Below are 12,433 nucleotides of genomic sequence, written 5' to 3' on the forward strand. Positions count from 1 at the left end.
ATGTGAACGGCAGAAGGGCTGTCTGTGCCCTTCTGCTGTTCCTGCGTGTCACCACCTCATATGCGCACAGAAGCACGTATAATGGGAACGAGGCCTTAAACCTGAGGAAGACTTTCTTTTAACAAAGATGGGGAACAGTTTGTTGATGATTACCACTATTTAAAGCATCTATAGAAGTGATTATTATGAGCACAAGACCAATAGAAAGCTAATACTGTAGTTGAGGTAGGGCCCTTCGGGGCCCCTCTGCGGTCGCAACCCCTATTGATATGCCCCTGAAAACAAGCGCCGCAGTCGGTGATAAACGCTAAACAACCATCTGTATGAACTGGTCCTAAAAAGTGTCTCATCAACAGAGGGACAGATACGGTAGGAGCTTTGTCAGTGCTAAAGTATTTAGCCAGCCCAGTATAAAAAGTATTCAATAAAAAGCAATAAGCAAAAGTGATCAGCCAGGGATACACGTCACACTATGTGAGATCAGAGGTAACTTGCAGCAGTGGCAGCTACACTTGCAAGGAGTGAAGTAACGGATTCTGTGGAAGAACAAAACGGGTGCAAAACTGTGCAATAAACTTTCGGCGGATGACTCGCCCTTTGTTCCCGTTGGACTTGTGCTGCTCTGGCAGCGGGCAGTATGTGGAGCGCCGCTGGACAGGGGGAGAGGCGGTCTGTCACGTGACCTAACACCTCTCCGGGCTGCAGAGCGCGGCGGACTCTCCCGGCGGAGCACGTGACCCGACACCTCACCGGGCTGCAGCAGAGCGGGGAAGCGGCGGGAGAGCTGCTGCTGGAGGGAGGACACCGCCACGTCCTGCCAGAGCATTGCTGGAGGAGCGGCTGCTGCTGCTGGTGAGTGATGCTGGCCGAGGGGCTGCTGGGCTCTGAAAAAAAGTTTGTTTTATCCATTATTATTAACCCTTCCAATGCTGCTGATAATGTTTCCAAGCAGATCACCCTGCACCTTATCCCAATGGGCTGCAGCCTTATCATGCCACTTTGACTTATTTGTGTATTTGTTTTGTTATTCATGCATTTTTCTGAAATCTTACCCTTTCATGACTGCTAGGTTATAGTGGGGAGAATTGGGATGTCAGGTTTTGATGTGGTTGCAGCCTTGCAGGCATTTAGTTTTGAATGATTTCACAGATTTTGTCATATATTTCCAACTTTTTTTAACTGTATAAAACTGGGCTCCATTGGCACTGGGAATCGCAGAATCACTAGCGTGTTGCAAAAGTGATTTTTCCTACGACTTTTTAATGTATGGGAAAGCGATTTTGGAGTGATTGTGTTTTTCGATTCTTTAACATTGATGTGCAATCGCTCCAAAATTGCTTAAAAAAATGCTTCATGTACCATGTTTGCAATTAGAGCCAATTGCTAATTGCTGGCCATCCATGCGGTGTGTGAACTCTACCATTGATTTCCATTGCTATAGCGCTTTTTGAAGCGTAGTGTAGTTTATGTAAATTTTGTACATTTATTAATGTGTACAACCTGACTTTAAGGGCTCGTTCACACGTCTTTTACAATTTTTAAGCGCTGGCGATTTTCAAAATCACCATGAAAGCGCTTGTGCCATGATTCCCTATGAGAGAGTTCACATCTGAGCAGTTCGTTTCTGATCCCCTCAGATAAGCAGTGCTTGGGCCATTTTTAAGGCGATTCCGCATCAATGGAAGGTGTAGGAAAACGCAAAACGCTCACAAAATCGCTTTGTGCAGCAATTGCGTTCACGGTTTTAAGAATTACTACATTGTATTTATTATTTAACGAATCAGAGAGTTCACTTCCTGACTAATGTCAGGAAGTGAAAAAAACGCTATCGCTCTGCAAAAGCGCATACAAAAACGCTTAAGAAAACCGTCCAACGCAGAGAAATGGGGGAAAAAAAAAGCTTCAAAAACCGGCCACGGCGGATGGAACGCAATGTGAACAAAGCCTTAAAGGAGTTGTCTTAAAAAACACCTATCGTGGAAAAATTTTATAATTTACTTTATTCCTATGTAGGTTGTGGAAATTTGACAGATCTGTTATACCTAGTACACACAATGCAATTTTCTGTCAGACTGATGGATGAATCGATTATTTCTAATCGGTCCGATCTACATAGTTACATAGCTTTTCTGGTTGAAAAAAGACACACGTCCATCGAGTTCAACCAGAGAACAAGTACAACACCAGCCTGCTCCCTCACATATCCCTGTTGTGCCAGAGGAAGGCAAAAAAACTCTTACAAAGCATGGTCCAATTAGCCTCAAAAGGGAAAAATTCCTTCCCGACTCCAGATGGCAATCAGATAAAATCCCTGGATCAATATCATTAGGCATTACCTAGTAATTGTAGCCATGGATGTCTTTCAATGCAAGGAAAGCATCTAAAGCCGCATCTACACGAGTAGATGCGGCCGCGATGCTACTTATCAATCGAGCCGCTGATGCGGCTCGATTGATAAGATCCGACAGGACGGATCTCCGTACCGCCGATTCCCTGCTTGATCCCCACGAGGGGACAATGGCAGGGAATCGTGCGGGAGATGAGCGGCGCCGGCGGGGACGAGCGGGGAATCGAATGCGGCACACGCGCGGTGAGCGGGGACGCGGTGGGCACGCGGAAAAGGCGATCCGGCGGCTAATCGAGCCGCCGGATCGCTACAATGTCCCTCGTGTAGATGGGGCTTTAGCCCCCTTTAAATGCAGATATAGGATTTTCCATTACTACTTCCTGTGGCAATGCATTCCACATCTTAATCACTCTTACTGTAAAGAACCCTTTCCTAAATGGCTAAAACGTTTTTCCTCCATGCGCAGATGATGTCCTCTAGTCCTTTGAGAAGGCCTAGGGACAAAAAGCTCATCCGCCAAGCTATTATATTGCCCTCTGATGTATTTATACATGTTAATTAGATCCCCTCTAAGGCGTCTTTTTTCTCTAGACTAAATAAACCCAGTTTATCTAACCTTTCTTGGTAAGTGAGACCTTCCATCCCACGTATCAATTTTGTTGCTCGTCTCTGCACCTGCTCTAAAACTGCAATATCTTTTTTTGTAATGTGGTGCCCAGAACTGAATTCCATATTCCAGATGTGGCCTTACTAGAGAGCTAGAGAGTTTTGCGATCAGCAAGGGTGAATGGGCCCTCAAACATTATGCTGTTGTGTATCTTTTAGAGCAGAGAGGGCATTCTGAGTTCAGGACCTCTTTAAAGCAGTAGGATCAGCCATACTATTCCAGGGAAAAAAAACACACATATATATATCTATCTATATCGATAGATAGATAGATAGATAGATAGATAGATAGATAGATAGATAGATAGATAAATACTTGATCTACTTACATAACACATGTATTATACTGTCCACGTTTTGATTTCAGTGAATGTTATATAGTAAATGAAGAGAATTCTGTTCCTGGTGGGAACCATGTCTTTTGCCCACAGTTAAGGCTAACTCGTGATGTCATTTCTGCCCTTTACTTTTTTTCTTGTCTCCTCCAATCGCTAAATCGCCTCAGCCTTGCTTGTAAACACAAGTGAGTAGGGGATTAGGTTTCAGATAAGCAGCTGGCAGGGAAATAAAGGAAAAAGAAGGAATACATTATAGATAAAAAGAACCCCCAGCATGCAATTCTTTGGCACGACTACTAAAGGGCCAGTGCTTCTTAAGTATTGGATAACTCCAAATCATAACAGCAGAAAAAGTTTTGAATGCAGGATTAGCATCTTTATCACTTAATACACTCAGACCAGTTGCTGTTGAAATTTGATTTTTATGGTGACGATACCGCTTTAATGGGCAAGAAGTTTATTTGCAGTCCCGTTTTCTGTTCCTCAGTTGCAGTTGAGTTCACACAGTTTTTGTCTAGTGGTTTTCTATACAGAAGCAGGCTGAGCTTTTATCTAATTCATGGAAGATAAGAGAACTGTCTGTCCTTGTTTCAGAGGCAAGGCTAACCCAGAGTAATATTTCCAGTGGTTCCACTTCTTGTGATCACTGCCTTGCAGTGGCGTAGCTAAGGAGCTACAGGCCCCCGTGCAAGTTTACACTGGGCCCCCCCTAAGCACTCTATACATAACAATTGATACGGTACACCAAAACCTGACAAGGGCAGCCACAGTTTGAGGTGCAAGAAGGTGATGGGGAACAGTGTGTTGTTAATTGCCACTATTCAAAGCATCTATAGAAGTGATTATTACCAGCAAAGGGCCAATAAAAAGATAATACTGTTGTTGAGGCTAGGTCCAACGGGGCCCCTCTGGCCCAAGGGCCCCGATGCGATCCCAACCTCTGCAACCCCTATTGCTACGCCTCTGCTGCCTTGGCACAATCATCAAGGATTTTTCCTTAAAAAAATTTTCTTATTTTTTTTTTCTTTACGCTTGACAAACAGCATGCCAGACCTCATAATGTGTAAGGCTAGGTGCACACTTATCAGAAACGCAAGCATTGCGGAAAACTCTGCGGTTTTGCCGCTAACGGAAGTCTATGGGCCGCATGAAAAAAACGCATATAAAAAACTCATGCGTTTTGTATGTGTGCGTTTTTAAAAACGCTGGTTTTGTTGCATAATCAAAAATGCACACAATGAAAGTCGATGGGAACGCAATGTATTGCGTTTTGTATGCAATTTTTTTTTTTTTTTTTTTTTTTTTTTCATGCGTTTTTTTTTTTATGATTTTTTTTTTTTTTTTTTGTGATGTTTTTCTGCTTCCTGTTGTCTTCTAAGTGATTTGCATAAAACGCAATGTAAAAATGCATTGAAAATGCTCATGCATTTTTGTATATGCAAACGCATAAAAATGCACGCAAAACGATAGAAAAATTCATATGCGGGGAAAAATGCAAACTCAAATGCACTAAGAACGCACACCAAAACCCTGCACATGACAGAAAACGCAACCTTTTATGCTTTGTGTGCACCCAGCCTAAAATGTTTGATTTGAAAAATTGCTTCCCACTCTTTTCCTAGATTGCTGACATTTTTTTTAAGTAGGCTGTTTTATTTTTAATGATTTATGTATCCACCTTGTGTCGTTCTGGACAAGAGACTTTACACAAATAAAGGAGGATACAGATGAGGTACAGTAGAAAAGCACAGTATTGGGTCCAACGGAGGGTGGCCTAGAGTTTTACCTTGTGGGGCCCACATTTTGAGGGGGATTCTATTAGTGATCCTTCAGTTAAGTGTGGATATCTTTCTTATGGAAAAGGGAGGAGGGAGGGAGGTAATTGTTAAGGAATACCAGAGCTGGAAGACTCAGATGAAATGGGCACAAATTATGTTTGGGGAGTTATTAGTAGATACTTACCATGTCTTCCGTTCCCCTCTGTCACTCGCCGTTCTCTGTCACTCGCCTTTCTCCTGTAGCAAGGCCCGTTATGATGGGTGACCCAGGCGACTCAGGTAACCTATGACTTGGACATACTGCGCCATGCATGCGCAGTGTGTCCACTCAGAGTCTCTTGTGGCTGCGCTCAATGCTGTCACCACACAAGCGCCAGCACGTCTCCACAGCATGAACTGCTGACTACACTGAAGGGCACACTGGCATGCAGTAGCGGGTTAAGCGAGCGTGCCTGTGTGGAGGATAAAGGCATGTTTGTCTTCTGGGGACTGAGATTTGCACCAGTCTTTCAAGTTTTTGGCTTTGTCTTTTCAGTTCTTTTATAGGAGCAATGGTCTCAAAGGTGGACGGCACACATTTGTTGTATTTAAATAGCAGAGTATCAGAGTCCAAGCTAGAGTCTGTCAATTCATCAAAGCTGAGGTTATCTCTGATATGTTGCGGTATTAGCCCTTTTAAGCGGCGATATTTGACTTGATTTTTGAACTGGTGTTTGACAGCTGGTATTGAGAGAGGAAGTGGATAGTGTGATGGACTGACCAGACAACAGGATTGATTTCTACACTCCCTGATGACAGACTAGTATGGAATATAATGCTGGGTACATACCATACAATTTTCTGTTCGGTTTTCAGTACGATCGATTTCTGATCCTTTTTTTTTTTTTTTTTTTTTTTTTTAATTTTCCAAATCGATTTCCATTTATTTCTGAGAAATCGACCAGAAAAATGATTGAAAATAAGATCGAACATGATGGAAATTTTCTATTGAACCAACTATCTAACAGAAAATTGTATGGTGTGTACCTAGCATAAGGTCTAGAGTGTGACCTTTCTTGTTAGTAGCAGAGCTGATTGCTTGGAAGAAACACAGATCATTTATGACAAGACAAATAACATTTATATTGCGCTTTTCTCCTTGCTCTCTTCCTAATTGCGAAGAGGAGACATCCACCCCTATATTGAAATCTCCAAGAACAAACCATCTGGGGGTTTATTTTATTTATTTAGGTATTTATATAGTGCCGACATATTACGCAGCACTGTGCAGAGTCTTGTCTTGTCACTAACTGGCCCTCAGAGGGGCTCACAATCTAGTCCCTACCATAGTCATATGTCTATGTATTGTCGTGTAGTGCATGTATCGTAGTCTAGGGCCAATTTAGGGGGAAGCCAGTTAACTTATTTGTATGTTTTTGGGATGTGGGCGGAAACCGGAGTGCCCGGAGGAAACCCACCAGACACGGGGAGAACATACAAACTCTTTACAGATGTTGACCTGGATGGATTCAAACCAGTGTTCAGTTGCATAGAAGTTCTACAAGTTCCTTAAAGAGAACCCGAGGTGTGTTTAAAGAATGTTTTCTGCATACAGAGGCTGGATCTGCCTATACAGCCCAGCCTCTGTTGCTATCCCAAACCCCCCTAAGGTCCCCCTGCACTCTGCAATCCCTCATAAATCACAGCAGTGCTGTGAGGCTTTGTTTACATCTGTAGTGTCAGTCTCAGCTGCTCCCCCGCCTCCTGCATAGATCCGGTCCCTGCCCCCGTCCCTTCCCTTCAATCAGCAGGGAGGGAAGGGATGCAGGCGGGGACTGGAGTTCTGCAGAAGGCGGGGAGAGCAGCAGACTGACACTATAAAGATAAACACAGCCAGCTCTGACAAGCTGTTTGTCAGCAGCATGGCTGTGATTTATGAGGGATTGCAGAGTGCAGGGGGACCTTAGGGGGGTTTGGGATAGCAACAGAGGCTGGGCTGTATAGGCAGATCCAGCCTCTGTATGCAGATAATATTCTTCAAACCCACCTCGGGTTCTCTTTAAGGAAGGCACATAACTTATGCCCATTTCACAAGAGCCTTTCAGCTCTGGTATCCTTTAGCATCAGGAAGATGTTGTGTTTAGGTGTAGTAGTGGGTTAAGGTTTAAGCATGAAAAAGGGGTTAAAGCTTTGAAGAAAGCTTTTCCTCTTCATAGGTTTGCTTTAAAGGACAGTTGAGTGAGAGTGATATGGAGGCTGCCATATTTATTTTCTTTTGATCAGCAGGGCTGCCAGGCAACTGGTAATGTTTAGCAGGAAATAAATATGGCAGCCTCCATATTCTTCTCACTTCAGTTGTCCTTTAAGCCAGCTTATCATACAGACAGGTTATGAGGACCTGCAGGGCACGCATGTTGATGCTCTGGTCTGGAATTGGGGCTTCCCAACCCTGTCCTCAATTACCACCAACAGTACCACAGGTAAGGTAATTGGTGTCTAAGCAGAACTGATTATCTACCTTTGTGGATTTCCACATAACATGCTGTTGGTGGTTTTTGTGGACAGGGTTGGGAAGCCCTGGGACTAGGTGATTAATCCTCAGTGCGATTAATAGTGCTGATACAAAGGCTTTAGGTCAGCAAAGGAAAATCTGTTCAAAGAAAGGGAGTGCTCTAGCGTGTATTAAAACTTTTAGTAACGTATAAAGTACCATATTTTTCGGACTATAAGATGCTCCTGACCATAAGACGCACCTAGGTTTAGAGGACAAAAACCAGGGGAAAAAAATGTACATGAAGGGGCATCTTGTGGATTATGCCCCCTTTGTACCTCATGCCCCCTTGTACCTCTTGTCTCCCTGTGCCCCCTTGTGCCCCCTTTTGTGTCCTCCTTTATGCCCCTTTGTATCCTCCTCTATGCCCCTTTGTATCCCTGTGTCCTTTTGTTTGTCCCCTACGTCCTCCTCTGCATGGACACAGTACAAGGGAGTCCCTGACATTGCTGCGGGTTGGAGGTTCGTATTGGCAGGCGTTCACAAGTCAGGAACTCCCTGCATTTGGACTGTAAGACTTATGAGTGAGTCTTATAGTCCAAAAAATACAGTATTTGCACTTACAATGTATCCTTGTATCTAAGGCATTTAACCTGCGTCAAGACCTCCCATCTTTCCTCAGATAAGCTGTGGTTGTTTCAGTGAAGAGACCTGTCAGAGATGCCATCCTACTGTGACCATGCTGTAAGCGTAATTACGTGTGTTGGTGTTACTACACCTTCATCAGATCCACCGTAGTAGTAATACCAAAACAAGTAACAATGCTAACAGCAGGGATTGTGTCCCTGGCAGGTCCCTTCACAGACTGGAGTATTCCACTGTAACAACCGTGCTGTTGGTCATGGCTTGTCGGAAGCAGGACGGGCAGTCTTGCCTCAGGGGACATCTATGTTACAGGCCTTGATATAAAATTGTTGCACTTACTAGATATCTTTATAAGAATTCTTATTAAGGTTTTAAACCCATGGGGGTTACATGGGGGACAAAGTCTGCAGACTAGCTCAAGGCCTTTGCGACGGTATGGAGTTGACCCGTAGGGAATAGGCACGCTGAACCTAACAGAGATACTCTTATTAATCCTTCACATAGCGGGTTTTATGTGTTCTGTAATATGAGTATTTGGAAATTGATGAAACTTGATGGTATGCACTTGTTTTTGTATGTATAAAGCTACGTTTCCACGGTAGCGTGACATTTTCGCTTGCAAAAAATCGTATAAGATTTTTCTGCTTGGTGAAAATTTGCATGTAAATTTGTACGCATTTAGTTAAATATACATAATCTGCCTACTAACAGCTTTGTCATGACTGCTGACAACTTTCTGTAACCATGGATCTAATGCGAATTTTCGCACAAATAACGTGAAATGTTGCGTTGCCTATACAAAGCATTGTACGTGAATCGTACGCGATGTCCAAAAATATGATGCAGGACCTCAGATTTTTCTCACGCGTTCGAAACTTTGCATGAAGTGGAAACAGCTGCATTGACTTACATTGGTTTTAAAATCTATGGGAATTTTCTGACTCAAAAAACGGACAAAAAAACCGCACAAGTGGAAACCAGGCCTAAAAAGATTTTTTTTTTTTCCCCGTAACTTTATAATTATAAAAGTTTTAATGTACAATAGCGTGCTCTTTTTATATAAACATTGCTGTTTCATTATAAAATTGCCATAAGTACAGATAGGTGCGTCACAAGATTATTTTTGTAATTAAATATTAAAAAGATCTTTACTTTGAAGTTTGTAGCCAGCTAGGAACTTCCAGAAATGAAAGTAAGATCAAATTTCATTGTTGCAACCATGGCGACAGTGCTGTGCCTGCATTGTCCAGAACCTCGCACATTGCTATACGCGTTGTGCGGAGCAGCAGCAACCTTTGTTACTTATTTTCACCACCTGCTCCAATCCATTGACTGACTGCACACTTTGACACTCGGATCTTTTAGTTTCTGTTAGAAACCTCAGATTCCTGTGCTTAGTATGCAGAGGCAGCAAGCTGTGGTAGGGCTTTCCATCAATTCTTGCAATATATGGAATGGACCTGAAGTATTGCATTATTCTCAACAAGGAGGAATTTCTCTTAGTGAAATTGTTTCTTTGTGTGAAATAAGCGATGCCTTCACTTCAGCTGTATAAATTGCTAGGATTCATACCATACATTATGTCAAACTGTTTTGAATCTGACTTTCACCATCATCCTAGTGGTGGCCATGCACAATACAATAAAATGATTCCATTCTACGGCAATTCAAAAAAACAAAAACTTTTTGCTTGTTTGTGTTTTTTTTTTTTTTCCTTGTTCAACAACAACAACAACAACAACAACAAATGACATTTGTAAAGCTCTTTTCTCCCATGGGACTCAAAGCGCCTAAGCATGGCTCCGACCATCGTGGTACAGAGGAAGAATTTTATAAGTCTGGAAATGCCAGGTTAAACAGGTGGCTTTTCAGTCTGGATTTGAATAGCTCCAGGGATGGTGCTGTCTTTACTGGGTGTGGCAGGGAGTTCCAAAGAGTAGGGGCAGCATGACAGAAGGCTCTATCTCCAGATTTTTTGAGGTGCACTCTGGGAGTAACCAAGTTTATAGAACTTGCTGATCTGAGGTTGTGAGAGGTGTGGTGCAGCTTCAGCAGGTCCTTCAGGTATCCAGGGCCCAGATTGTGCAGGGATTTGAATGTCAGCAGTCCAATCTTGAAGAGTATTCTCCATTGTAGTGGTAGCCAGTGCAGTGAGCGAAGGATCGGTGTAATGTGACAGTGGCGAGGCTGGTTTGTTAGCAATCTGGCAGCAGTATTCTGCACTAATTGCAGGCGACGCAGGTCCTTTTTGGGGAGGCCAGCATAAAGGGCATTGCACTAGTCCAGCCGTGATGTGATGAAGGCGTGAACTAGGGTTGGAAGATCCTCTGGGGGAATCAGATGTTTAATCTTTGCAATGTTCTTCAGATGAAAGAAGGAAGATTTAACTACAGATGAAATTTGGTTTCTGAAACTCAATTCCCCATCGATTAATACGCCAAGGCTGTTCAAGACATCTGATAACTTTTTCCTTTGTTTGAGTGGCTTTGGTCGGATTGTCAATTTTTTGATTTATTAGACCTAAATATAATTTGTAATGTTGGGGATAAGGAGTGGGTACTTTTGCTTTCTGGGGCAGGCAGGGATGATGGAAGCAAGTCTAACAAACAAACACAGAACATTTTACATCGCGCTTTTCTCCTGGCGGACTCAAAGCGCCAGAGCTGCAGCCACTAGGATGCGCTCTATAGGCAGTAGCAATGTTAGGCAGTCTTGCCCAAAGTCCCCTACTGAATAGATGCAGGCTTACTGAACAGGCAGAGCCGAGATTCGAACCCAGGTCGCCTGTGTCAGAGGCAGAACCCTTAACCAGTACACTATTAAGCCACTAGTCTAGAGAGTCTTTGTGGTTCACTGAAGCTTCAAATACACTTCTGACTGTCACCGGCAGGGATTGGTACACGACCCCTGTGGTCACATTTGTGGACGACGCTGTACAGACATGTCACTAGCCTGAAGGCTAGCGTCACGCTCTATCACTATGACTCACAACAGAGGGCTGGAGAGCAAAAGAAAACGGTGCAGCCGGGCAGCATTAGAGCGTGATGATCTCGCATGCTGGATCTCTCACCGACTGGTCGTGGCCGCCATACACACTAGACTATTGGCCGAGGTGATCTCTATCTGCTGTCCTGTCCAAGTTTAGTCTACTGTGTGTATAGACCTTTTATACAAAGCTTGATCTGTGCTGTACAAACTATAACTATTTTACAGTATATACAGAAATAAACAAACACTTGCCACTAGATGAGCTATTTACTGAAATGAAGCACTGAGCAATCTTTTCTCTGCAGTACTTGTCTACTCCAAAACAACTCACATATATCAGTTTTATTAATTCATGAATACAGATTATTAATATCCTTGCAGCCTAGCACACAGCCTTGTACCGCCCAGATCAGGCTAAACCATGTTGGGTTAATTTGGGCTTTTATTTCCCAATTAAAGCGGATCTGAACTCAGAACTTCCTCTCTGCTATACAAGATACGCAACAGCATAATAACCTTTAAAGAAAAACATTTCTTCGTTACAGCTGATGCAAACCCTGCCATAAATCTGCTGTGTGACTACTTCCTGCTTTCATGGAAGCAGACCTAGAGTTAACATCCTGTGTTTACAAATTAGCTGCTCTGCTGTGGTAGCCAGCTGACATAGCTGAGAGATCAAATTACAATTTTGATTAGTCACAGATGAGGGGGAATTAGACAGGCTAAATACACCCAGGGTGCATTTCTCTGTTTTCCTTCTGCCCTGTGCAAAAGTTCAGGACCACTTTAACCAGTCTTCACAGGCGAAGCAGCCAAATCCTGGTGCGGATCCCTTTGCTTGCCTGGGCACCTGTCTTGGGGAGTACACACAATCCTGCAGCAGATTATAATGGCAATGTGAATGAGAGAAATGTGGGGCATACATACACATTGTCAATTGCTTTTGCAGACACTCTGCGGTTGCCACACACTAAATTACAAGAACATTTGTGCAGCACTGGTACGTGTTTGACAAGGTTGTAATTTCACTTTTAAATGGATGTAAATTAAAACGTAACCACCTTGAAAGTAAAAAAAAAAGCTATGTTGTAAAGTGCCTCTCCTCAATGTTATGAGAGTTTGAACACTGAGGGTGTAAGACAGTGCTTTGCATTATTAATAATCGTCTTTTACAAATACAGTATGTGCTTTGTTGTTTTCT

The 12,433-nt window shown here is 43.1% G+C and overlaps 1 protein-coding gene across 1 annotated transcript in view; it reads left to right on the forward strand.

Annotated features, from left to right (window-relative positions):
* Window positions 1-662: 662 nt before the first annotated feature.
* Window positions 663-12,433, forward strand: part of PLCE1 (phospholipase C epsilon 1) — a 465,913-nt gene continuing 454,142 nt past the window's right edge. The window contains 1 exon segment of the mRNA XM_068255587.1: window positions 663-852. The gene's annotated coding sequence lies outside the window, so the exon portion shown is untranslated.

The sequence above is a fragment of the Hyperolius riggenbachi genome, chromosome 10 (genome assembly GCF_040937935.1).
Source record: "Hyperolius riggenbachi isolate aHypRig1 chromosome 10, aHypRig1.pri, whole genome shotgun sequence".
In the NCBI taxonomy this organism is placed as follows: Eukaryota; Metazoa; Chordata; class Amphibia; order Anura; family Hyperoliidae; genus Hyperolius; species Hyperolius riggenbachi.